A 27755-nucleotide genomic window follows, 5' to 3' on the forward strand; every position below is an offset into this window, starting at 1 on the left:
CAGCGACGTTTATGTTGCCCAGGTGGTTAAAATTAATGGGCAGCCCTCCAGTGATGGTCTGATCCCGTAATGCGAACCCAAAAATCTTTCCCACTCCGTAAAAAATCTGCCCAAACCAGGCTAATTTTGCCTTCCCGTATGGATGTGACGAAAATCCCAATTCCTTACCTTATATTCCAATACTTCCTCTGAGCAGCGTGTGGAGCTGCTGACCAGCCCGTCCTCTCTGACCAACGAACACGAAGTGCATGGATGCCCATCTATAGTTCATTTCAGAAGCTGCGTGCAGCCCTGCAGAGGCTGCGTTTTAAACAGTCCACCCACAGAGGGCAACTAACTCACGCTGAAGGAAAGTGAAGATATGCGCTCGGTCCTTCATCTTCCATTTCCCAAGAGTGGAGGCGGAAATGTCCTTTCAAGGCCCTCTTCGTGGTGAATTAAGTGGGCAGACTGTTGATAACAAGGTAGCCTCTACAGTGCTGCACGCATTTTCTGAAAGGAACTGATCCTAAGCTTCGCGCACAAAGCGCAATCCAATTGAGGGGGTTTTCTGACACCAGCTCCTCGACTCAAAACAATAATATATACTGACTAAACTTACATCGTACGTACAATTTATTTCAATGGATATTCTCTTAACACACCGGAGCTCTAATTCTTAAAGCCATAAATTTTATCAACACTTGCAAACTATATTCATGAATAAAGGACTAGAAACGCAGAACAATTATTGTTTATTATTTCGTTTGAAAATAATACGTGATTTTAATGGTTTCGCTTTCAGTAGCGTAACCATAGCTGTCGCTTCGTTACGTCTATTAATTAGTTCGTAAACTGAAACGATTTCAAGTTGCGCAAATCCTGTCATTGAAGACTTGTTCTTGCGGACCACGAACACAAATTTTGTGAAAAGCATTCAAGCAGTTGTTTGTGTCTATAGGCCCTTTTTTGTTTCCTCTTAAACGCAGTTCACAGGCACTGTATGGATATTGTCTATCTGGAAAAAGAGAAATATATCACTATCGTTAATTGCACGCGGATTGCGATTCATTAGATGTTCATGTATTAGAGCAGCAGGGATACACAATGTGGCTGCTCATTCGTTTCATTTAGTGTGCAGTCGTTCGTCCTTTTAAGATTTATTGTGAACACGTTCATACGTGAAATAGCCTCAAGTACATATACCACACTGAGCAGCGGTGAATGAATTAAATTGTCCCGTCGGGATAATGATATGGGTTTGGTAAAACACTGCCTGGTTTTAATCCTGAACTTTCAACGTCGCCCTTCTTTACGCTGTGTATGCTTCCACAGCGAACTAGAAGTAGAGCATAGATAATTACTGTTTATTAATGGCGGTTAATAGGCTAAGCAAAGCATGTGTATTGAAATCTTGTACATACAATTTTTCAAATTTGGCGCGGGCACTGAAAGTCGTTGTAGTTACTTCTGCTGAATATCAGATGGCAATTTCGCGGATTACCTGATGCATAATTGCCGATAAGTTTGAATTCCGGAAAGATTTCTGGCTTTTATGGTAAAACCGTGACCGTTAACCAATAGAGACAAGTTGTTTCAGCTAAACTGTTAAACGTGATCCTAAAATGAAGAGGCAAAGCCGAAGATCAGAGTGGAAACGGAATAAATTATATTAGAATTTATTAACACAAGGAAACCCACACGAGGGCTTTATTCATTCCTGAAAAAAAATTAGACGGTATCTAATGTCGAGACGACTGCGCAGCAGGAGCCTCACTCGCATTTCACGACAGTCCGACACATCATTCAACTGGTTTGACGTCGTCTGGTTTCCTTGCGCAAGTCCTGTGCAGACCTACGCTTCTTCCACTTTGCCTGCAACGCTCGAAGTGGCGTCCAGACAAATTTGCTCTCTCATGCACATTTTGACATTTGAATGAGCTCCCCTAATTATCTACGTAATTAACTGCCAGAGAAATAGTTGACCTAATCAATTGAAACAATAAACTTACCCCTCCGAATAATTTGCTAAGTCATTCCCTTATATCACCGAGCCATCCACTTCAATCATTTACTCATTCATCCTAAATTTTTAATCACATTGATTCCCATAATTCCTGCCTTTTGTGCTATTTCGATTTTTTGATTTCCCGAATTTCCCAAGTCGCCAACTTTATTGCACACTACTTCTTCTTACTCCTCGTAATTTCCTTTGGTATACCTTATTTCACTCTGTTGTTCCCTCTCTATCACTTACTTCCTCTAAGTTCACTTTCTTTTCTTGCAATTCCCAGTAGCCCCTTTCATCTTAATTTCATTCCTAATTTACTTTCATTCACTTTAATTGATTTATTTCGTTTAATTCAATTTAATTTTTTTGGTTCAGTTTTATTCCTCTGTTTGGCTTTGTCATCCTCCTTAATTTTGGTCTTTCCTCTGTCATAACCCTAAGTTAGCCATGCTTTCATCAGCTCTAGCTGCGCTTAACTTGCTGGAAGCGTCCAGAATCTTTGCTAAATGATAAAAGTTAACGACCTTTTTAGAGCGAAGCCTTAGTGTTCTCACTGATGGCGTCTGTAACGCGAATACGCCACCCAGGAAAGCCAATTTCTCTGAAGATGATGAATATTGTTCGTGAAGTTTAGCAAAAGTAAAACGCTTATTGGCGAAGCTTGCGGACGCCCTCTCCGTTAGTGACGCCCTCTCAGCTAAAGGTTGATGTGCAGCAGAGGAACCAGGTGACGCAGCCGTGCTACAGCACGACAAAAATAGGCCCAACATGATGTTGCAAGGTGAACATCCACAGCCGTCACCCACAGGATGACGTTGGATGAGAATGGCGTTGCTCTGCCCTCCTTAAGCCTGTTAGCCACGTCACGCTCGAAATGTACCAGCAAATGTTTTGCGCTAAATAATATGGACATGTATGACTATTCCCAGCGATTTTGGAAGTTTATACAGTTCCTCAATGTATGAACCCTCCGTTTCAGCTGTCCTTTTAACTTTTTGTTTGATGGCCACTTCGAGGGACAAGTGGGTAGCTTTTCCGAGCCTATGTTTGGGTGTGTGACTGCGCCGGACTCTGCTTTGGTGCTTTACGCCGCGTGACTGCAGAGGCTAGCAAGCGTGACCGCGGACGAGCTACGACAAAAAGCCGCGCCCCTAAAGGGCTAACAAACATCCACCCCTTCGTGACCATAAGGAGATTTGAGATTGGCGTGGAAGCCGCGTAATGTTAACAGCATCCAACCGCTTCGAGAAGGGGAATATGCCAGTCAACAGCGCTAGGCACTTTGTGTTTTGTTCTTTTTGGCCCCGTTAGCGTGGGTATAAAAGCGGTGACCGCACACAGGCAACCAATGGCGTTGTAATGTCGTGATGTAAGGATGACTTCTGCCCGGACGTGCATCGTCATCGGCGACCAGCGTCTCGGAATATTCTGGTGTGCTTTGGGGTCATGAATCCCCGTGATCCTCATAGGAAGATAAGGCGTACACCGAAGCAACGCTTCATAGGTAGCCGAATAGCATTTGACAACGGTGGATGATCTGGCCCGGTCGCTCAATATTGTGGGATTTTCGTTCCTTGTATATGCATCGAATTGTTTTCTTTTTAACTATTCTACTCTGTAACCGTTGTTGTAAAATCTATTTGATTGAATAAATCTGAAACGTTCTACTCTCAGGTTTGTAGTAGCGTTTTAGTTAACTCTCGTTAATGATTTAGGTCCTCGTGACTCTACAGTACATTGCCTATTCAGATATGTCACTCTTGGTTGTTGTTTTCGTCCGAGGCTTTCGCTCCTTCTCTCTGCTCTTGTCGGCGAAAGCCGACCATAGGTCGGCCACCTGTAGGTTTGGTGGGGTTGTCTCCTCGCTCGAGTACAAACTCCACACCTGCTTGACAGTGCACCCTCTTAAGGAAAGGGTGACAGACAATAATAGAACGCCCGAGACAAAAGCAAAATTGCGTTAATTCTGCCAGCGCCACGCCTGCGCCATGAAGTTATCTCAGCAACCGGTCGGCGGTTGAATGCTTGGCAGACCAACGCAAGGTGTGCTTGCAACTGTTGCCATTACACCAAAGTGGCTCGACCCTTGTAACTAACTATGGCACCATTGTTGAGTCACCTAAGTAAAACAGGTAGTAGATGGTTATCGCCAGTGTCTCAGAGAGCAAGGAATTTGTGCAGTATGAACAAAAATAAACTCAAATATCTCTAAGAAAGAATCCCAATATATCCCAAGAAGCTGCCTGTAATGATTAGGCTGTGACCCGGTTTAATTTAGGGAGAGAGAGAAGAAAAAATGTGAAGTACGAAAAAAATATTGAGAGAAGGAAAAGCAAATCTTTGGACAGAACAGGATAGTCAGGAAAAAAAATTGCAAATGAAGACATAGCTGTCTAGCAGAGCATCCGGCCTGTCGCTGCAACAACGGAGTGAAAGGCGATCACAACATCTCTGTGGCAATAGCCTAGGACGGAAGCACCTAGGGAAAGAATAACGATAAAAGATAAAGGGAGATTTTCTTTTTCTTGTGAGTGGTCTGCTCTGTCGTCGGCGTCGTCATTGTCGTTCTTCTCATTGCTGTCATCGCTTTTGTGGTTGTCGGAGTTGGTGTTGATGTATTTGTCGGGAATGCCTAATATGTGTACCTGTGGACGATGATAACGAACACAGCACAAAGTGCAGCATCATTCTGCGGACCATACCACAGGGTAATGTTCAGGCTTATTATGTGGACCCTACCGCGGCATAGTTGATCCTTATTCATCTAAAGCAGGCTAAAAGATACCAATTCACAGTTCTTTATATAAAGAATGCGGAGAATTGACCTACCAGACCTGGTTAAATTAATGAAATAACTCGGAAAGAATAAAATAACTGCCGGAACTCAAACAAAGGGCGTTAGCTTCAAAAGCCCAAGGCTCTATCACTGCGCAACGGAAGCCGACGAGCGGAGCACTCGAAGCAGCAGCTCAAAACGCCACATAAGCCTGTTCCCTGGATTGCAGAATAAAGCTGAACCTTATTCGCTTGTCCGGTCCGCAGAATAGGCCCTGAGTGTCTGTCGTAGTAGTGGTTGTTTCCTGCAGGGCACATATCTCATCAATGTATCGGAGAGTGATCAGGGGTTGAAAAACGTTCTTATCTAATTAAATACCACTGTAGAAAGATATGACGATTTAGGAGGTCGGAAAAATTGTCGAACCTAAGTCGACGTGTTGCTGTCTTCGCCTTCTTCCTTTTTTTGTTATTTTTTCATCTCTGCTTGCTGTCCCCCATCATTTCCGCAGGCTCCTTTTTCAGTTTCTCAATATTTGCCACGAAGGAAGAAACCATCTCCAACCACTGCAGGAGCACATCTTCGCAAAGCACACTACCGCACGAGAACACTTAAATAAAAATATTCTTTGGAAGAATACACGCGTACTTACTGTGAAAATATTTCTGCCCTTGGGGTATTAGTCTTGTAGATGTCAATACTATGCCACATTTTTTCTTTTCATCTGCATATACAATTTTTTCAGTGTGCGCGTCGTTGTTAACTGTAAAAATACAATAAGCTTCAGGAAAACGTCTGTGAAGTGCAGCCTGGTTGGAACTTTGTCACATCATTGTACAGTTTCTTTTCATCAAACGAAAATTCACAACGTGTTATTTTGCTTCAAGAGGCCGACAGCTTAATCTAGACAATGCGCGGAATATTGCGTACACTTTCTCTTGTCGATTTCAGAAGCAAACATCGTTTTCTCAATTGGTGGTGTAATCAAATATTAGCGGAGCATATACAGGTAGTTTTATGGCAGCTATACGTTGCCGCTTAATATACATCACATGAATATAAAAACACGTATTTTCTGACATCCCTACAAAAGGGCCCAACTTTAAATGCAAGCTCAGCAAGGGCAAAGCTCACCCGGCCAAGTCCTTACCCAAGAACTCCAGCCACACATATAAACACGCTGATGAAGAAAGGTGAGTTCTAGATTAGGTGAATCAGAATCATGGTTGAAAGAGGAATGCGAGACCCCGCCAAATTTTGGCCATGTTGTTCACCGGTTATACCGTTTCTCAAAGTGGTGCATTACAAGTTTTTGACTATTTTAGAAGTTGAACTAAGTAATTCAAAGCAGTATTTGTAAGGCTAAAAAACGTACAAACTTTTCAATTACACCGCATGTCTTGTCTTATGCATCAATATTTGGCATCTGAACTTCTTAGGGGAAATTCACATGTTTACATTTCTCAGAACGAATGTCGCAATCAGACCCAGAAAATAAAAATTCTGCAGGTAATGCGACTGCGTTGGTTCTCGTTACTTTCTATTTTGGTCTAACGAAGAAAGGATCACTTATAATACCACCAAGGGTAATGTTTTGTGGTAATGAATGTTACTGCGCTTTTTTACTAGAAACTTGCATGCAGAGATGACGTTTCTGGAATAAGAAAGAGCAAGATTGCGGGAAGTAGGAATTATGATTAGTGGGTGTCGCACCAGTGTATTTGTTAGGGGTACTCGCACGGAGCAGGGAAAAATATTATGATCTGCCACCGTAAATCTCTTGGCCCCAACGGAATTTGGGGTCATGGAAACTTCTCGGTGTTGTTCGTATGTAGTAAGAACGTGAAATTCGAATGTCAAGCGGGCGTTCACCACAATTACGAAAACATTTCCGCAGTGATTCAGCGTACACGCTTTGAACTTTACATTAACTTGCCATCTGCGGGTACGCTTTTACTCACTGAATATGTGAGACGCTCAACAGCTTGAGTTAACCGGGATGGACAACGTATTGGGCACGTTTGTCGCAAACGAGTTAATACATTCAGCGTGCGCAATTTTTGCATACACACAAATGCTGAGAACGGGTTCTGTTGACAGATTTAAAGGGTGGTGTGTCGGCTTCGGCACTTGGCTGCATAATTACGTATGTAAAGCAATAAATATGAGTCATGAAAACACTAATTCTCTTCACGCAGTTCTCATCGTTTCTTTCCTTTCTTTTCTTTCAAGGAAGATTTGAAGACCACTCCTTTACCTCACTTTCGTTTGCCCAGCCGCCCACTGATTAATGTTGTGCAACCGCTATTTTTCGGCGAGCTGACGACCGCAAAACGTTCTTCTGACAGCGAAGACGTACGTGCCTCGCTCTTCTCATATAGGATGCGCGGATAAATCGGCGTGGACCGGAACTTTGTCGGACTCAAACGCTAGTTTTTTGTGTTTCCTTCCCAGGGCTCCCGGTAAGACGCTTTTGTTAGTTTTTGTATTGTCCAGCTTAAAGGGCTTCGAAGCGAACTTTTCGCCGGTGCCTTTCGCTGTTAACCACTAGGACATCACCGGTATCCTAATGTGCGTGCTTGAGATCGGGAGGTACAAAGAGGAGAATGAGCGGCTGGTATGCAGCAGCAGCCATGCTTCGTTCCATTAACGATAACATGCCCTAAATATGCTTGGAGATTTCAAATGGGTCCTCTCACAGCCACGTGCGGCCTCACGTCCCTATTGGTCGCGTAGCTTGGGTTTCTGTGTTACGTACGCAGTAAGGAGCCTACGACGCGGGAAGGCAACGGACAGCCGCATTTTTGTCCGTTAGATTAAAGGTCGAGTATTGGCAAGTTTAATTCTGCTAATTAGGTAGGAAGTATGACAAATCGCAAATTACAGAAAAACGTGATTTTGTGTTCGTGCGCTCTTTCGACTTCACCCAGCTCCCCTTGTAATCCTTCTTCAGAGAGTGGAAAGACACCGAATTTTCTTGAACGTGCACCAAGAAATCCATTACTCATGCGCTTCCTAAGCAAATAAAGTGTGTCGATCATAAGCCCCGTTTGTGCGGTTCTCATTATAGCAGCCCAGGGATTTGCGAGGTTCCAACTGGATCGTAAACCTAGATCATGCTTACGTACTTGAATTATGAACCTGCATTACTGTTGGTTCGTACCGCCATTCAAGATCAAGGAATACTCCTTTGAGGTTCTTCGTTACTGGTCGTCTGGCGGAAAAAAATAAGCATACATTTCATTAATATTAAAATAACAGCGCTATTGCTTTGTAAATAATTCTCAAACTTCTCACCCATTTACATGTTGGGTTCTTACGTAAACAACCTCGCCATAAGTTTCGTACAATGCTTCATCATATTTGCAGTCATGCTTAGGGAACTCCGATTCATTGTATTGCCCAATAACCGTCCAAATAGGTTTCGTGGTATTATAAAGCTGAAAAATAAGAGAAGTATTTATTTAAATATGTCATAAAAATGGATATATGGATAGAGAAAGAATGAGATATAATTAGAGACAGGGGTTATTTTACTGAATTAAAAGAAACAATGCTAGGTCAGCCCGATTTTATAGCTTCTGGCCTGCTAACCTGTGCGAGAGAAGGGGAAGAGCAAAACTTAAACCCGTTCTACTTAATGTGAAAGCTGTCGCAGTGCAGAGCAGCGATTCGCCATAATGGGCTGCAGCGCTGTTATCCGCTCACGGCTGCATTTCTAATTTCCCGCCTTCGCAGTGCCCGCGCACCCGCTGTCTGAAACTGCGCCAGTGGAAGTTCTGTTCTTTTCGCGCTTGCTTTATATTCCGTATGCTGGAGCTTTTTTCCGTCATTTCGAAAACGTAATTTTTTTCTTGCGCGGCTGGAGCCTTTCTGAGTCATTTCGAACGCGCCATTTCTTTCTTGCGCGGCGCCTTTTTTTACTATTGTACGAACCAACACAACGAGCGTTCCTAACTAAGGGAACGCGGAGGCTGCCGGTTATATACACAGAATTTGACTTAAATGTAACTGGAGTTTGCTTTCCGCTAAATAACGGGGAGATGTATGACAAGCACCAGCGGTTTGCGAAGTTTGAACGTCTATGACTGTATAACCGTGTGGTTTTCGAGGCCTCAGCGTGACTCCCTGACCCCGGGATCGAAGGCCCTACTTGGGTGGGTTATCTCGCTGCGCCGCCTGATTGCGACAGTCGCATGGAACCGTTGGCTGGATAAGATGACAAGGCGAACCCATGAAGTGATCTGCACTTAAAATAGGCAGAGGGTTACATGCATGGTGACAGAGGTATAGAAATGCATGAGAAAAGCAACAGAAAATCCTTCAACACACTCCCGTCTGTGTAATAGATTAAGATTCGCGCAATTCACAGACGCAACAGAATGCCTCCGGGCAGCGGCCGTCTTACGGACTGATGGATTTTATAGAATCTACTACCGCTCCTGCTTCGCGTTTGAAGCATTGTGATGAAATTCCGGAGTCCTCCTCGACTGAGTCGGACGTTTTATCTCTGCAGAACACAGAATTCGAGGCGATATTTGGGGCACTTGCTACAGACACTAGGCAGTTACAATTACTACGCAATTCGATTGGGAAAAAGCTGGAAAAACACCATTTATCTCTTAAAATGGCCGGACAACAATCTGACGTTGACTTATCATAACTTTTAGAAGACTGACGAGGTTATCGATCTCACTTAAGTTTCGTTGTCACGGGGGAGAATCGAGATTTGACGCCTTACCATAATGTATCGCGTTAATTCTGTCAAACTTGACAAAGTTGAGCCCAATCACCGAAAAAAACCATCGCTCTGATGCACGCTCTGAAGCCGCTTTTACTGAGATGTATAAGGCGTGTGTTTGCTTGCGGCATTGCACAATAGTAAATCAACAAAACATATTTCTACAACTGCATCGGAGGAGATGTGGCAGATACTCTAATTATCGCCGTGTTGATTGGAATTAGATGCTTGTGATATACGACAAAAGACTATGGGGAAAAAATACATGCGATGAAATCTGTGCGGTCTCTGTGCCTTAATTGGGAACAGCAGCAGAAGCAAGGTTTGTTATTTCGTAAAGGTGTTAGAGTTTGGTGCTAAAATGTGCTTCCCGTATCTCGTTTGGGGGATCGCGTCCATCCTATTTCTTAGGGGCATCCGACAGACCGGAATGGTCGGCGGAGATATTTCACGGCTGTTTGGCGGCCGTACTGGCCCTATCCGCCGCTAGCGATTGTTGAAAGGGGTGACGACGCTGCATGGGTGAAATTATGGAAACGAAGATTGCTATGACGGATAATATACCTGAAAATTGCGTGATAAGGTCGCACAAAAGTTGCCGTATTGCAATCATGGTGTAATTCACCCAACACTGCAAGTAACAAAAGAGCTGCAAGAGTCTCGTAAAACTTCTGACGGGGTTTGAAGGAAAAAGAGTGCCGTACTCTTGTGGCGGCTACTTTTTATACACAATTCTATACGCTGACACAACAGTCACGCTATTTTGCCTTTCTTATTTAAATTACCCACTTTTAATCTGTCCTAATATAGATAATTCTATTTTTCCATCTTGAATTACCCTAACTCATCCTGTTCTATCCCAATACACCTTAATCCCACAATACCCTACGTTAAAAATATTAGAGGGACAATGAAGACAGAAACCGAATTTCGTCAAAAAGGTAGATTGGCGTCCCAACAAAACGAATATGCAGGTTTCTGAGAAAGTACCATCACAATCTTGCAATATTCAAAAAATGAAGCTATCAGCCGGCCAGCAGCCATAACGTCAAGGGCGACTGAGCGGCTGTGCGAAGAGTACCGTGAGGAACAACACAACGAGAAGCGCGCACACACGTTCTGAAAGAAACATGTAAAATCTTTCTTTGCACGTTAACTTCCTTGAGTCATAAGCTATTATAAATGAACAGGTATAATTCAAATCGTGCCACCTCTCGCAAGCTGCCAATCGGCGCCGCTGGTTGAGGTTGCGATAGTTATTGCACCTTCGGCATGGTCCCATCTCTGTAACCTCAAATTGCACGTATAACAGGCCACACTACGTGCGCCTACCTATTGAGCCATAAATTTAAATGCCCTTTCGGGGTTTCCGGGAGGTGAAAGTGCGCACGCAAACCTGTATAGTAATCGCACGCAACTGCTCACGTACTGCCATTCAGGTGCTCGTACACCGGAGTACTTAGGCTCGTTTCACACTAGGCATTGGTCGTGGATACGAGTGGGGCTGGCAGATGGCACCACGTATCCAGCCGAGTGCATCGAAGCGACTCAAACTGCAAATCAAAAGAGTGCCCTAGACGTCGTTCTTCCTGTGCTTGCGCTGTCCGCTAGATGTTTTCAAGGCAAGGTAACGGGCCACGCGGCGCATTCACATTGTTGAAGCAGCATATCACAGCCCATGCGACGCCAAGATTGAGGCTCACAAAACAGCAGGAATACGGACCTGTAGGGCGGGAAGGTTCTTTTGTCGTATGCCCCGAAAGCGCTACGGGTGGCTCCTTCGCTCACGATGGTTTGGTCGGTATGTTTTAGTTTTCCAGATAGAACACACCGCTGCCTCCCTCGCTTCCGGCCTCCTTTCACGTCACGCGAAATGTCGTGAAATGGCGCGAGGGATGAACTGTGCTTCTGAATTTGTAATTTCTCGGCAATCGAAGCATCTTTCGCCGCCGAATAAACGCTAAGAGGGCTACGGGGCAATTGAACTTTTGTCTTCTCCACTTGCTGGTTGCTTTCAGCGTCCATTTAAATCACTTTATTCCGTTCTAATTGGCTCTCAGCAACCTTACGTCATTCTAATTCACCTTAATCTGGAATTCCACCTTAACCGTATTACCCATTTTCAATTCGCTTCCCTCCCACCTCAATCTCTCTTCATCAAAATAATACCTTCCTTGTTCCTCCTTTTTTCTGCCTCTAATTTTTTATTTGCTTATTCTAACCCAACCTAATCCCACCTTGCTAATACTAAGTATCAATAACTAGTCAATATTCACGTCAGCCTCATTTATTTCGATCCACCCTAATTCAGCCTAATTGACCTTAATCCACCGTCATTCAATTTGTTCCACAATAATTCCACTTTCTAACCACTACTGTTCAATTTTTATTCTATTCCATTTTTTGAAGGGCATAAACAAGGACATAAACAAAAGTGTTCCCTAAGGTGAGAACTCTCCTGGGGACCTCGTTACATAACGTAGTTTTATTAGAAAAACAGCAAGGATATAAGTAGGTTTTAGTACACCCTAAATAATAATTCAATCAAGCACGAACAAAACGTCAATCAGGAACCGTGCAATGACGCTTCAATAAGAATTGACACAGAGATAAGGCGAAAAAGCAATTATACAGAGGAAAAACATAAACAGTTGTATGGACAAGTACTTCTTTCCGTAAATATAATTTAAATAGTGTACGAAAGGAAAGCAATCTATAACTTGAATATATATATTCGGGTATATTGCTTAATGTCGACACACCGCCTAATATTGCGATCTTTTTGCTGTAGTTTATCCGCACTTTTTGGCACCAGGAACTTGTCTCGAGACAAGAGTCGGGTGTTAATGGTGTTCGTGAGATCCTTTCGTGACAACACTTCGATGGATATGTGTTTATGGGCAAGTTGATGCATAAATGAAGCCTGATCTAAAGTGAATAATTCCTTTACAGAAAGCACGTCTGGGTAATATAGAGCGGCAAGGAACGAGACAGAAAAGGAGCAATGGTAATGAGTCGGATTGTCTGATTTTTAATGATTTGAAGCGTTTCTAGACGCGTCGCATGTGTTTCCCCACTATGAAATGCTATGCGGAAGATGACTATGAATATATGCATACTGTAAGGACCGAACATTGCGTGGATTAAAATACGCCAGGCTTTAGCAGGGTATCCGAAAGGCACCTTTTTAAGAAATCATTGTTCATGACGGCGCTGAGGAGCTTCGGTGTTTCGCACAAGAGGATGACACGGTTGTCGAGAGCTAAAAAGCACGCTAAACAGGGATTCAGGGCGAAGAAAATATAAGCGTATTTGTGTTGGGTGTTATGGGAGAGTGTTTATCATTCACCAACACTAGCGTTTAACAGGTCGGAATTGAACCTTTGCTGATTATCAGAGTATATGAGGCTGTTGGAAGGTTAAGTAGAGCAGTAGAGGACCTAGGATGGCGCCTTGCGGAGCTCCAGTGTTGATTGTTTTAGAAGAGGAAGGTGCACCTTCGATGGAAACATTTTGCGAACGGTTCGTTAAGTAATTGCGAAGGAATTCTAAGGGAAGCTCCATGCACCTTAAGGTAATGTAATAAAATGTGGTGGTTTATTTTATCAAAGGCCTTAGTTAGGCACACGGAAACTGCCTCAAGGAATGCGTTTTCGTCTATGGTGTTTTGAATTTCGTCAGCAAAACTTAGAAGTGCCTGTTCCGTAGAGAAGACTGCTGTGAAACCAAATTGGTGGGGAGAAAATAGGTTACATTTCAGAAAATAAGACATTATTCGCCTGAAAATGTGTTTTATTTATTTTACGAAAGAACGGAAAAATGCAGACCGGGCGGTAGTTTTTTATACACATACGTCACCTTTTTTTCTAGGCAGGGATTATTTTACCAACTTTCACACAATCAGAAAATTAGCCAACTTTAAAGAACTTATGATTTCTGCGAAATGGGCGATAGTTCTTAGACAAAAGTTTATATCTTACAAGGATAATATCGCCTTGGCCAGGACCGGTTATTGTAAGAGAAGTAAATTTATAAACCTCTACTGCCGAATTAGAATGTACATAAAACATTCAGGGTGATGTGAGAAAACAGAGAAGGGATGAATAATGTGGGAGCTATGACAATTACAAAAATTGTCACTGAAACCCTCTTAAATTTCACTGGAATCGCTAATAGAACAATCACGATCTATTAGATGTGATAAATGTGGCGGACCAGCACTGCTTAAAATTCGTTGAATAATTGCCATTACTTTCTGGTGTTGTTGCCGTTTTTTCCAAATTCTTTTTTTGTAGTATTCCCGTTTGGCCCCCTTCAACAACATTGATTGTAAGCTAGAGAACTTCTTAAACTAATTTTTTATAAAAATAATAAAAGGCGGGGCTTTTATTTTTCTGAGATTTTCTTTACTAACATGGAATGCAGCAAACCAGGAGTAATCCATGGGTTTGGAGGGGAGCTATACGACTTTGTGATGTGGGTTGTAGATGTACATGGCCTAACGCGCGCTCTTAGTTTAGTACAAAAATAACATAATTTTTCACGCGCACTTTTCTAACGCCACAAAACCCCCGTCAGTATCACATATAAGTTCCACAAATTTTGTGGACATAAATACAGACTTGGTATAGACGGTATTTTGGACGGGAGACATGGGCTTCTCGGCACAGAAAAACTGCATAATGATCGGAGCATAAGTAGTCGATAACAGCAAAAGTAAAATTGCAGTTTATATTACACATGATATGACAATTAAAGATGATAAGCCACTTTTAGCGCATCTGATAAGATAATTGATGAGAGAAGTCATGGCATGGCCAAGGTTGCATTCAATTCACTATTTGTATTATATGTACTATTCGCATTGTACTTGGATGCACTATTCAGAGCAGGACGCGCTATTGGTATCAATATTGCATGTATATTTATATTCCCCAAAAGTATAATAATTTGACGTTCATTTATTAAAGTGCAGAGAATTGTTGAAAACTGTGAAGAGGATTTTTGAATATGAAAAAGAGGATGAACGGTAGATGGACACGATTATTGTACTGCAATAGACCTTATGCGAAATTGCTTGGTGATCTAGCAACACTGACGCAAACGAGACCGTCGGCCATATTGGTACGGGCGCCGATCGGGCAGTCTCGTATTGTTTACTGTGGAAAAGTAGGTGATGGTAACGCGGTATGGCCCAAACTGGGCGGCGTTTTCCGGCTCCCGACCGCGGATTGTGGACGAAGGACTTGTCTGCGCGGCCGACTGTGTCTGAAGACTCAACCACTCGGTGTGCCGCGCCAAAGACCCATCCGAGCGGCAGCGGAGCAGGGCATGCCGCCTAGCCACCGAAGCGCATTGCTCGCCTTCATCGGTGCGGACAAACACGTGCGACCAGTAGTAAGTAAATCCTTCTTTGTTTTTTACTTGACGTGAGTTAACCGGTATGAGCATTTGTATAGCACTTTGTTCGCCGTTGTTTACCATACAAATGCGTAGTGGCGACTCTGTTGCAGTAACCCTGAAAGAGGAAAGCTACAATCGCCAGACCGCACCGCTAGTGGGTGGATTAGGTATTTTCAAATGCTGTACATCGAATTTGCGGGATAAGTTTTGGCGAAGATATTTACGGAAATGTTGCGGCCGTTTTCCGTGACGGTCGTCCGCCCGCGCGTTTGCCGCAAAGCAATCGCGCTTTGTGGCGAAGTCAACTACAAAAGCGCACATACGCCTTGAATTTTCTTTTTTGTATGTGTTTTCATTATTTATTGCGCATGTTCTGCCGCAAAAATCTGTTTGTGTGTCTTTCTTCTTTTTTGGCGGTGGGGTGGTTGTGTTTGTTTCTAAAGCGCATGTTTTTGGTGTGCACGAATAGATAATACAGTAAAACCTCGTTAGCTCGAACTCACTGAACTACAACATTTTTTTTAATTCGATGGTCATCGGTATAGCCCGAATGTTTACCTCTTTATATCGAAAGGTTCTGGAAGTGAGTTCCAGATAATCATATTATTGCTTGCTTAAGTTATGACGAACACGATTATGCGGGTACTGGTATCATCACCCACGGTGAGGTTTTTAAATGTTAAACTTCCTTCTCTTGAAAATGCATTAACAAAACATGCAGAGATACTTGCACGCTCGAACTTGACAAACAATTTTGACATCATTGCTGTTTGAGGTGTAGATTATTGCCCTTGCAACAGTGTTAAGCAAGACACAAAATCTGCTCATTTTGAGTCTGTTCCTTGCGGCCACTTCTTTCTGCTTTGTCCCTTTACCAGCGGACCAGTCATGTTCTTCCCTGCGTGCTATTTACTGTTACTCTCTCTGTTCTTGCAGGTTGGGCCTCATCCATGTGCTCAGCAGCTGCTTTCGCTCCCAGAAGAAAAGTGGCCGGCCCTACGTTGTGTGCCTCACCTTTGAGACGGACTGTGGGGCGATTGTGGAGGCAGCGTGCGAGTGCCCGGCGGGTTGCAGTGGAGCATGGAGTCACATCCTGGCTGCTGTGCACCTATTCGCTTTCTTGCAAGCGGAAGGTTTTAAGAGGCGCCACCGGAGCTTGCGTGCACTGAGTTGCCACAACAGTGGGGATGTCCGAGACAGCAGGGCATCAAGTCAGCGAGTGTCCAAGACATTGACCGGAGAAGCCCACGAGAAAATGGCCCCTTTCTTCCCTTGCCAATGCGTCTGTTCGATGCACGTCGAGTACAGGAGCAATGCGAGCAGCAACAAAGTGCCGTGCAAGCGCTTGGGAGAAAACTTGGTAGCCTTGGGGGGAATGGGTTTTTTGTCCCAGTTGTGCTGGCCTCACCCCCCCCCCCCTCCCCAGAGACAGAAACAAGGACTGGCATGGCACCTGAAGGGTCACCTATGAGCTACCAGCAAGCATTCATGCGACATTTGGCCGTGGTCATCTCGCGAGCACGCAGAAGCTGGGCAAAGTCGTGTTTACTAGACCGCGGCATGCAGGGGTGCACGAATGCTTCCCTTTGTTCCATTTATATCCACAGTTTGCTGTACTGCACGCGCTATAAATCAGCGAAGTAGTTTAATTTACTGGGATTTTAACTGTGGATACAAAAAATGCAAAAGCACTCAAGCTGATGCACGGCGGCCTGATGCAACTCTGGCCGTTTTCTTTTTTTTTTTTTTGAATAAAGCTTGAAAATTGTCTCAGCTACTTACATCAATGGCCACTATCATTACGTCGGAGGCATGCATGCAGCATGTGACAAACTAGAGGAGTGAGTGTGTATTTTAGTCGCAAAATATTCGACAGTAAATACATCGTGGCTGAAATGACAATGGGCACCAAGTTAACTTGACGTAACAACAAGCCTTTCAGCCCAGCAAATCGGGAACCAAGTGCAAAAGCTCGAATTTTTAACCGTTAGATCATCATAAAACAGTGTACGCCACTTCTGCAACGACACGCGGCTAAATGCAACGTAAAAGAAACCAACAACACACTCCCATACCGTGCGCGCCCGCCACAGAGGAAATTTTCAACCGCGCCGTGACTGCGTTGTGCGGCAAGAAAAGTTTGTTTACAGCCCTAGGTAAGATAAAGGATCGTGTAGGGGCTAAGCGGTACCATTTACAATGAAATGAAGCGGGCGCAGAGTGACAGGGACGAGTAAAGAAACAGCCTAATTTTGGCAACGTGTAGTACTGTTTTCCCGGTCGAGTGCCGCTGTCAGTCGCATGAATAGGTGGCGCACGCTCAGGCTTCATTTAGAATACAAAGGTTGGACCACAGAACTCCAACGCAGCTGTATTTTTCATCCGGACAGCGACTACGGAATCCCGCGCTTAGCGAACCAACGACAAATATTCGCTCCCAGCGCACCGCGCCCAGCGTGTCACAAAGGTTGCTCGCGCCGGCATAGTTCGCGTCAGAAAGTTCGTTCAAAAGCGTGGAACTTCACGTACCTTTTCTCCATTTGGACCGGTATTTCCTCATTGCGTGCACTGCGGCACGAAGCAATGCTCCGGCATTGTAGTCCATCACCAAAAGCGGTCAATGCCCGCCTTGTATGTTTTGCTAATTGGTTTCGGTTTCAAACGACCGTACCAAAATGGCGGACCTAGTTACCGGAGTCGACGTGAGATGGCGGGGCGCATTTTGCATAGGGTATATTATTCCCAGGAAACTCGGTGAGCTCAAATTCCGGCCATACAGATTCGCAATGGAACTTTTACTAAATCAGATCTCATTACCACGCCTGTATGAAATTGACGATGTAATTAGCATAACAGGCCCTCCTGCACGATGGTTTCCCGGTTACGCTATTCTGAAGCGTACCTTGGGAGAGCGTGCAAATTTCTATCCCTGAACGACAACCACGTTTCAGACACACATACAATTAATAGTGTGCGGTGACCATAAAAAAGAATGTTATCTATAAATGACAATGCGGGGATTGTTCATTAAACAGTGATTTGCCTTGTTAGCATGTGAATACACCGAGGCCGCAAGAAACAGAACAAATGATCCTCAAGACCTGCCGCGGTGGCTCAGTGGCTAGGGCGTTGCGCTGCTGAGCACGAGGTCACGTGTTCGGTTCCCGGCCGCGGCGGCCGCTTTTCTGATGGAGGCGAAAAGCAAAAAACGCCCGTGGGTACGAGATTTGGGCGCATGTTAAAGATCCCCCAGGTGGTCAAAATTAATCCGGAGCCCTCCACTACGGCGCGCCTCATCGCCTGCGTTGCGTGGGCGCGTTAGACCCCACAATCAATCAATCAATGATCCTCAAGGCTGCATGCACGGGACTACGGCATCAATATCAGACGTTCCACGCCAGAAATGCGGAACACCCAGATGTCATCAGTTTCCATTGCCTTGATAGCGCTATTGTCACCACATGCGGGAATAGTAGCTTTATCTGAGGCCTGAGATGTTGGTAAATGTAGATGGGTTTATCTGCCCCGTATTGAATTCCGATGGCACCAGTTGTTAGCCGGGCCTCCCTAACTTCACTGGAGATGTGAATCTTTTTGGTCCTTGAACAAAACCGCGCCATTATGTTCTGCGTACCGTTTTTCGCATGAGCACGATGCACGGCATCAATGCCCGCAGCCGTGACGGGGCAGTCACCTTTGTTGCCAATGTCTTGCACAAGTTAACGGCAACTTTCACCTTCAGAAAATGGTAGGCCTTGTAACTCTACGTTTTTGGTACCAGAGTATCGTTCCACATCGCTCATGCGCTCAGCCAGCTCTTTGTTTTCTGCTTTCAGAAGCGGTTTTCCTTTAGCAGACTTCCATTTTTCGTCGTAACGTTTTCTCATATCTTATGGTACATTTACCAACTCCCTCGAAACACAGGCGAATTCGGCTGGGAGAGCGTTAGTCACCATATCAAAAGTTGCATGAACAACGTAGCGGTAGCAGTGGGGACGGCCAAAACTTCCACAATTTCAGAATGGAAGCAATCCGTGTAGAATTCTGCGTACGAAGTGTACCAAGATTTAGTGCCATGCTTGTAGTCGCGAACACTGCTTCCTCACTGAATCACAACGCACTGCGGGCAATTATTCAATTTTTCTCTGTCGTAATTATATCGTAGAATGTACGGTACATATTCAATGCGCTAATTATTCAATTTGAATGCATAGCATTTTTCGCTTAGTACCCCCCCAGCCAGAACCGTGTAGCACCCTGCATGTGCACAAAAATTCCCATATCGCGGGAATTCCACCTGTAATCGCTCTAATAGCGTAAATGGAGATAACCAGCCGCAGGAAGTTTGGAAAAACTAAAAATAAAAACTACATAAAACTAAAAGTGGCGAACCGTGTAACACCTTGCATTTCCACACTAATTTAGATTTCGCGACAGTTTCACCTGTAATCGTTAAAATAGCGTAAATGAAGATTATTTCTCGAACAAAATTTTTAATATTAAAAAAAACAAGAAAAATATAAACTAATTACGTACGGGAATTGGCGATCCGTATAATGCCCTGCATTTCTACAATATACCAAATTTCGTGAAAGTTTCACATGTAGTCGCTATAATAATGTAAATGGCGATAAGTGCTCGGAAAAAGTTTGAAGAACTAGAAAATACGAAAAATATTAAAAAAGTCCGGAAAACGGAAAACCGTGCACCGCTCTGCATTTACACAATAATTCAGATTTAGCGAATGTTCCACTTATGGTCATTATAATAGCGTAAATGGAAATAGTTGGTCGGACAGAATGTTGAAATAAAAAAAAACATTTGGCTGTAAATACAGCCACTCAAGAAAAGCGGCATAAGAAAGCTAAGCCTTAGTGGATAATTCTCGTATATTCTGCTGAATTTTCGTTTGATAATCATTAATCCTGTCTTACACACGGTAGTTCTTCAATGCCCTAATTATTCAATTTTAATCATTGGTAGTCGTTTTTCATCTCTTCTACACTCCTGGCATGCTCTGGTTCTTCTCTGCGCTTCCTGCATTATTTGAATTTTGGGCCAGTACGGCCGACGCCGGGATCATTCGAGGTAAACATATCATGAGACCAATAAGGCCTTAATAACTCCGCCTGTACATAGGCTTCAGTGATCACCTTCATTAGTTTCCTTCTATTCCCGGAGCGGTTCATTAGGCTACAATAAGACTAGCTCCCTTCATGCCTTTAACTTACCGACGTGGCATGTAAGCAGGGCTACGTGACGACACCGCCATGGATGCTGGGTACGAATAGCTGCCTGTGGGAGGCGACGTGTCTTGTGAATGTGGTCGTGAAAAGAAACGCACCGTCGTCTCATAAGAGTTGAGTTAAGACAATTATGATTCATTTTGTTGGTGAGGCTACATACTTAATGTGGCCTCACGTAATGCGGAGCGGGTAGTGTTTTATCACTTTAAAATCGTATACAGTAGTGGGCTTCGGTGAACGCTACATGCGATTCGAGAAAAGAATTATATATTTATAGGCCGGTAAAGAGTTTACGGTACGCACATGATATATTCGAGTGCTCTGAATGCCAACATGTGATATCGCAAAGGAAGACCCAGAAACGCATAGAAATATGAAAAAAATATGATACTTTCTTCTCACGGTTCATGTTAACAAATTTAGTCTTCTCCATTGCCGGGGGCCACGGAGGGCTTTTTCCGTGGATGGAAAATTCGTCGATCTCCAATGTTGTTATTCCACTAAAAAACAGCGCGACCAGAATACGCAAAATATTTTGGTGCCCTTTGCAAAAGTCCCGATAAGGGCACACTGCGACCTCTATGGCGATAACAATAAGCGACCAAAGCGTTCTGGGTGCTGCCGTTTTGATATCACGTGCGAGAGAATATTCTTGGCCGACTGTTTGACTCTCAGCGGTAATGTCGCGCTGTTATATAACACTAGGCTATATGTTGCCGGAAATTTAATCCCATGGTTTCTACGCATAAGCATGGGCGCACGTGTCTTCCAAATAGCAAAGACTTGGAGGCCCACGGCAAAAAGACAAAGTATTGCATGAGTGTTGCGCGGGTGGACAACGGGCTGTGTGGTTCGTTTGTACGGCGTACTCTTAGCGTAAGGCCGTCTTTGTCGTTTAATGTGGTGGACGCCCTCCCACATCCGCCTACATACCAAGTGCGGTCCATTCACCTCTGTCTTTGTGCGTGTCGTTGTAGGGAAAGCTACACCACGCTACGTAGGGCGCTCTTCGCGGGGTGGCCAGTTTTGACTTTGAGAGCAACAGATCAAACCACACTCCCTTCCGCAATCGCCCGGCACGGAGCAGCGGCCCGATGGCGGGGAGGGATAGGTGTCAGGGGAAAGATAGGCTTATTGGATGAAACGAGTGCGAACTTAAACAAAAACAAAGAAAGTGAAACGCAAGGACAGCCGCTGGGCTAAAAAAAAAAGTTTAATATCAAGAAAGGTGGCCATAAACACTTAACGCAAAGTAATAAAAGACACCGCACTGCGCATGAGCAAAACAAGTTTACAAAGGCCACGGTAATAAAGCAACTGGATAGAAACCGGCTACAGTCAAGGCGCACGCAGATATGCTACCTCTATAGGATGAAGACACGCAATTGCTTGGTTAACACATTTGCCTCGTCCATCTGCTCTGTGGAACGCTTAGATAATTTGGGGGGTCGTTGTTTCACAATGCCTAAATAAAAGGTCAGAACCAGAAAAATTACGTTTACATCCGCGGCCCTTAGTACAATGTGAAGAAAAAAAGAATAATTGGGGCCCTTTATTGACAATGCATGCTCTCTCAGACACACGTCGGTACAAGTTAAGTTCCAGTTCACTTGTCTTTGTCCAAGTTCGCGCTGGTTTCATCAAAGAATATGCGTTTCCAGCTAGCCCAGCTTACAACCCTTCTGGCTAGAGATAGGCAAGGAGGGAAAGGATACGTCCGCAGGACCCGTGCCGCCACCTGGTGGAGCGCCATGCACGGAGCGGCGGCCCGATGGCGGGGAAGGGTGGATGGCAGGGGAGAAATAGGCGAAGAGGGGAAGGAGACGTGCGTAGAACCGGCGTCGCCACCTGGCGTCGCCACCACATCCAGCTGTGCTCGCTCGTACCGCGGCGATGCTTCTGCAACTCCGTGAGGCGAAAACAGATGATTAATAAGCAGTGTATTTATTGCAAACATGTCTGTATATCATTGCAGAACTATGCCTCAACCACACCTTCACAATGGGCCTAGCCAGGGCCGATGCAGCTATCGCTATCAACTAGGCTTAACCGAAGTTAAACCACAGCAATTTTTGTGTCGTGGGAAGAGGGCAGCAAAGGCCGACGGGCGCTTGTGATATAATGATAGGACGAAGCAATGCGGTATGAGGACAAAACAATGGAAACGATGTGATGCGATTAAACGTGGTTTGCGGATGTATATGGCCCCTACATAAAGAGTCAAATTAATCTCGTCAGGTGAAAATGGTTATTTTACTACAGGTGTAACATAATTGTGGCTCATGGGAAGCCGTATGTACAAGACAAACACAATGAAAATAGACGACAAGGCAGGCTTAGACAGTTATGAGTCCGAAGGAATGGAAATGTACTGGTTGAAGTGGTATGTGGAGTTTGTATAGTTCTGTACAAGTGTATCTTTGTGGGCCATGTTCTACAAAGTCAGCGATAAGGTGTGGGACGGAAAGCATCATCCCCATCTCACGCACATTAGCCACTGTGTCTATTTAGAGAGTTTTAAGTGTGTAGCGTTTGTGCGGCCGATTCTCACCCTACCGAGTGTGCCTTCCACAAACGTATTGTTTTTTTAAGTTGTGTTTTTGCCAATTCGTGGCTTTGTGGTGTGAAGCCTGTTTCCTACTTGCCTGCCCTTTCTGGCTTCCAGCCGTACAAAGTGTTAGACATTCAGTTAATTTTTCCTTATTAGATGCGACTGCATCTCATTCACTCGCCTTGTCCATGCAGCGTCAGCGTTGTTGTCGTCCGTCCCTTCCCCATTCTCCTCGCCGCGCGAGCTGCGCTCTCCGCCGCTCATCCACTCTCCTGTCCGATGCCCCTCTCTCGTCCACACCCCTCCCTCTACACTATAAAAAAATAATAGTTAGCGGCGCCCGGTTTCGATCCCACGACCCTCTGGGCGGGACGCGAGGTACATGTTGCTCTTCCCACTGCGCCACAAAACCGACACAGAGTCAAATGCTACGAACGCGCCTGATATCCTTGAGTCATTCAAACTACGTCAAGTAGTTACTGGTACAACGCATGATGGGGCAATGATTAACACTTGCAATAAAAGAAAAGAAGCTCCCACTTACAGCAACAGTGATGGAGTAAAGGTCGTTGCGACAGCGAAGCCCCAAGCATACCACTTAGAGAAATTGACCAAGATTGGCCAATAAAACATAATAATTATCATAAAACATAATAATCATACGTGTTCCCGACACGTTTCACGCGATTTCAGAATCAATCCAACGGAAACACCAAGTGAACCCCACGATGCGTCGCATATACACAGGGTTCCCCTCGCGCGGAGGTGGGCGCAATTTTTATTTATTTATTTATTTATTTATTTATTTATTTATTTATTTATTTATTTATTTATTTATTTACTCCTCTGAGCTCCTAAGGCTGTACATAAGGAGTAATACTAACTAAAAGCAAAGCAGTCAGTCAACGCAAACATGTAATAAGTTTAAAGAGAGACAAACCTCTTTCTCAGTACACCTGAAACGTCGAGAGTAGCTAAAGAAAATATTCTGCTTCCAAGTAAGTAAAGTAGATTGGAAACGAAATGAATAATTGAACGCGACAATGTTGAAGTGAAGAGTGCTCAATCACAGAAACAGAATGGGACACTTATTTCTTTGGAAGACTTCTTTCCAAAAGGAACGTCGATATAAAGTGTACGCTTCGATTGCAATATCGAGTGCATAGCTACATTTATGTCATAAATCAGGTCGTACCTACGGATTCAAATTCGATATCCTTACGTGGCGGCGAGGTAAAAATGAGAGTAACCATCAATAAAAAAAATTATCCCAGCTACACTGACCTAACGTCGCGAACACTCATGCTAATAGCGATACTGCCTGACGTTCCCCGATCGCAACGATAAGTTTCATAGAACTTATCAGAGTCAACACTCGATTCCTGCTCGCGCCAATACATTTTTGCCGTGTTCCGCTGCTCGAGCCATCTACTGGAACCTTTTGTTACTTTTGAAGTTGCAGTACTGCCCCGCGGCGCCGGGAGCTCTTTTTTGCTTTTTTCATGACTATTTTTATTAGCTGTCTCAAAAGTTAGCACCAATGTATAAATATTTTGAATAAAGGAACAATGCGAACACAATTTACTTTTTATGCCTTGACTCAAATATGCGTAATGTTTTATTTTTGTTCAACAGTGTTATTATGTATAAACAGTGCCACGATATTTAGTATTTTAGAAAAGCTTCGCCTATATAAAATCATTGTTTCACCTTGTGGCATGTGTGCTTGGCGCTTGTTCTCCTTCTCGCTAGCTTATGCCCTCTCTACATCGCTCCGGCTGCGTTATTCGTCCAATGAAAGGCTCGACAAAGCATAGCTTCACCGTTAAAACCCGGGTGGAGGAAGCTTCGAGATAATGGCGAGCCACTCTTATCAAAATTGTAATAAATGTATTGGTCGGACAACTTCCAACGCGTGTAGAGTGTTGAAAGGTTAAAATTACGCTTTAGTAATTATATGCTCTGAATGTGAGAATAGCGGAACTAGATAAATCTAGCTGAATATTTTTGCCCTTATTAAAGCATATCACTCTGTATTGCCGACTGAGGGGGCCGAATTGTACATACGTCATCTAATAATAACCAGAGCACCCTTGTATACCCCGGAATTTTTGTGTGGGAGGTTGCACACTTTAGGCAGCCTTCCAGAAGACCGAGTTCTTGAATGATTTGTTCGTAATGTATTCGACGTGGCCGTTCCAGGATAAAGCCCCTTAAAGATTATGCCAAAGTCCGATATTGATAAAACAGCCTCGATTACGGTTTTATTATACGTATGCATCAGGGAGATGAACTGCACCGAAATCAAATTTACTCTGTTTGAGTTTTTTAACCTTCAATTTCTATTACCTCCAGCCGCACCATACCGATAATTTCGCCAATTCTAAGTCTGAGGCGTAAATGTCTTCCGGCTCGTTTATTTCGTTAAAACTTGCGTAACTGTCGGTGACTACGTATTCCTGAGGCAATATTAGATCCGATGTAATTGATGTATGCTATTAATAATTAAGGACGAAGCACGGATCCCTGAGCAACGCGTGTCTTTAGAATTCTTTTCTCAAATATGTTCTTAAGGTTGCCTATTTGGTATCGGCTGCAGAGCAAGTCATCAAAACATTGGACTGTTTTCTGATAAAGCTGGAGGTTGCAGACTTTAGTTGATAAACATTTGTGTTATGCATTATTAAAAAACCCACATAAAACTCAATAGAGATTCAAAGTATGAGATCAAAATTATGCATTAAGGTATAAAGTTTCGTCAAGAATTAAAAATCGGGTATTGTAACGACGCTTTATTGAAAGGCATATTGCCTCTAAATAGACTAGTTCTTTGTTTGTGTTTGAGAATATGTGACACTAAAATCTCCAGAAGTGAGAAGCAAGAAAACATTTTCCGGAAATAGCTCCCTAAATGTTACGAAAAACTTGTGGCTTCATTTGACCACAAGTTTAACATTCAAAGTTTTTCACACATCCAATGCACTCCCCCTGTCACGTGATTGTATAAAGATCAATTTCAATAGCTCTGGGGTTATAAAAAGGTTATTTTAAAGTTGACGGTTTCTTGTCTTGAAAGAATGTCGCTCTACAGCTCTCGCGACGCAATTTTCAGTTCAGGTTAGCGAAAGAAAATGAGGTTAAATTTCAGGTTGTGACGCTGTTCGTGAATGATGCAGTTGATGAGGCAGTGAGAAGGTATACTTCTGTGGCGCTTGCTTAAAGATAATGCGGTCACAACGATCACAGGACATTTCGATATGACCGCTTGAAATGTTTGTGTTTAACACCCAGGCTGATTTATTGTGCTTGTACTGTAAATATACTCCGGTTATAGTTCAATATTCGTGTTCCAAGTAATGCCCTGTCAGAAGCAGACGGTACCCTGGAAATTGCTGTAGAAACGACTTGAGAAAGTTGGGTACAGATATATTTCTGACGAAGCCTCAGAAAATGTTGTGTGTCAAATGAGCGGGCGCGCGGTTTTCATAAAGTTTATTGAATGTCCGTAAAGTAAAAAAATATTTCATTTCCCTATCATCCTGAAAAAAAACGGTTTCCAAACGGCTTCGCTGCACATACACTTTCTCAGGGTTCAGGTGGCAAGGCAATATTCTGAAGGTAAGATCGCGTGGCTGTCGCTGCATTTGTTTATAAAATTCGAATTACTTAAGCACGACAACCTTGCTTGAGTTATTAACAGTTCTTTGTATTACCTGTGAAAGGAACACCTCCCTCCCCTCAAATAGAAGACGTTTTGGCTAACGGGGAAATAAAAAAAAACGGCGATAAGGTTATGTTTTGTTTTAGTGGCCAGCATCGCAAGAAGTCAGTGGCGGTTTTCGTAACGAGACAATCAGAATGTATATCAAACTCATATACTGTTTATAACAATTTTTGTTCCCGGCTTGTCCTATAAAGCGGCACTTCGTCACAGTATGCGCAAGATGTTGCCATGGTGCGTCGGGCAGTGGGTGATTACTGTACGATGAATTAGAGCTTGTGTGTGGAGGCCCTATTTAGGGGCCTCATCTGTACACTAGACTGCCTATCAAACCGTCACTGATACCCTCGCTTTATCCTCCATATTTCAGCTCTCATAAAGCATAGATGGCGAATTCAACAGCTCTGTTCTAAGGGGTTGCCCGAGGACGAGGTAGGGCTACCGATTTCCAGTATAGACCATTTTAGTTTGGATGCACAAATCTTGTGGTCACAGAACTGTGCTCTCTTTTATAAGAACCAAATAACCCAACTGATAAATGTACAAGTTTATTAGCGCAAAACCGCCATCAAGAATGCAAATATATATCGTCGTACCTTCACAAGGCACGCAGCCTGATATAAACGTTTATAACTTGTGTTTATTACGTCACTATGACATGACATTCTGTCTTGCCGGTGCCCGTGTCGCAAGATTATCCTCCGCGTACTTAACAGCGTGTTTTCTCTCAAAGAACAATGAGGTGGTCATGCAGTACAGTGAAGGGACAAAGAAACGGCCTCTAGCGTTCAGAAACAGAGCTTAGTGGCTTAGTGAATGCTGATTATATATAACGTGTACTGAAAACAAGAAGGCGCCACATTTACACTCTCGCTAAATGTAAAAAAAAATAACTTGGACACGTATGAATCTTAAAACTAAAGGCGCGTCTACAAGGAATAAAACGTTGTCCAAAATTACTAACATTTAACTGACTGATAGGTTGCAAACTAAGTTCGGTGGAGTAACTTTATCCACACCATAACGTACGAAAATGTCTTTAAATATAAACAGCGGTGAAAACTTACCTGTCTCAGGTCTGGCACAGGAAAAAAATCTGGAGGTACTTTAGGTTGTTTGTCGGGTTTCTCAGTGCACAACGTCATGCGCAGAGAGAAAACCAGTATTAAACGCTTTGCCAGTTGCATTCTAATTACTTGTACTCTTGCTCAGGGCGGGCGATTTATATTGAGTTTTTATGAATGCCAGTTGGCGAGATGCGCATGTATGGACCTGTAGGCAAGCAGCATCACACGAGCTTCTTGAGGGCAGAGCTACGTATTTCGTG

General features: G+C 43.7%; 1 long non-coding RNA gene across 1 annotated transcript; it reads right to left on the reverse strand.

The window, feature by feature from the left end:
* Window positions 1–717: 717 nt before the first annotated feature.
* LOC144140867 (uncharacterized) lies at window positions 718–27755 on the reverse strand. Its single transcript, XR_013316372.1, has 5 exons — window positions 27496–27755; window positions 8064–8206; window positions 7895–7980; window positions 5419–5529; window positions 718–997 (listed from the first exon to the last, which is right to left on the reverse strand). It is a non-coding gene; the product is annotated as an uncharacterized LOC144140867 (long non-coding RNA).

This window comes from Haemaphysalis longicornis, unplaced genomic scaffold, assembly GCF_048455015.1.
Source record: "Haemaphysalis longicornis isolate Haplotype H1 unplaced genomic scaffold, Haemaphysalis longicornis Haplotype H1 scaffold_53, whole genome shotgun sequence".
Classification (NCBI taxonomy): Eukaryota; Metazoa; Arthropoda; class Arachnida; order Ixodida; family Ixodidae; genus Haemaphysalis; species Haemaphysalis longicornis.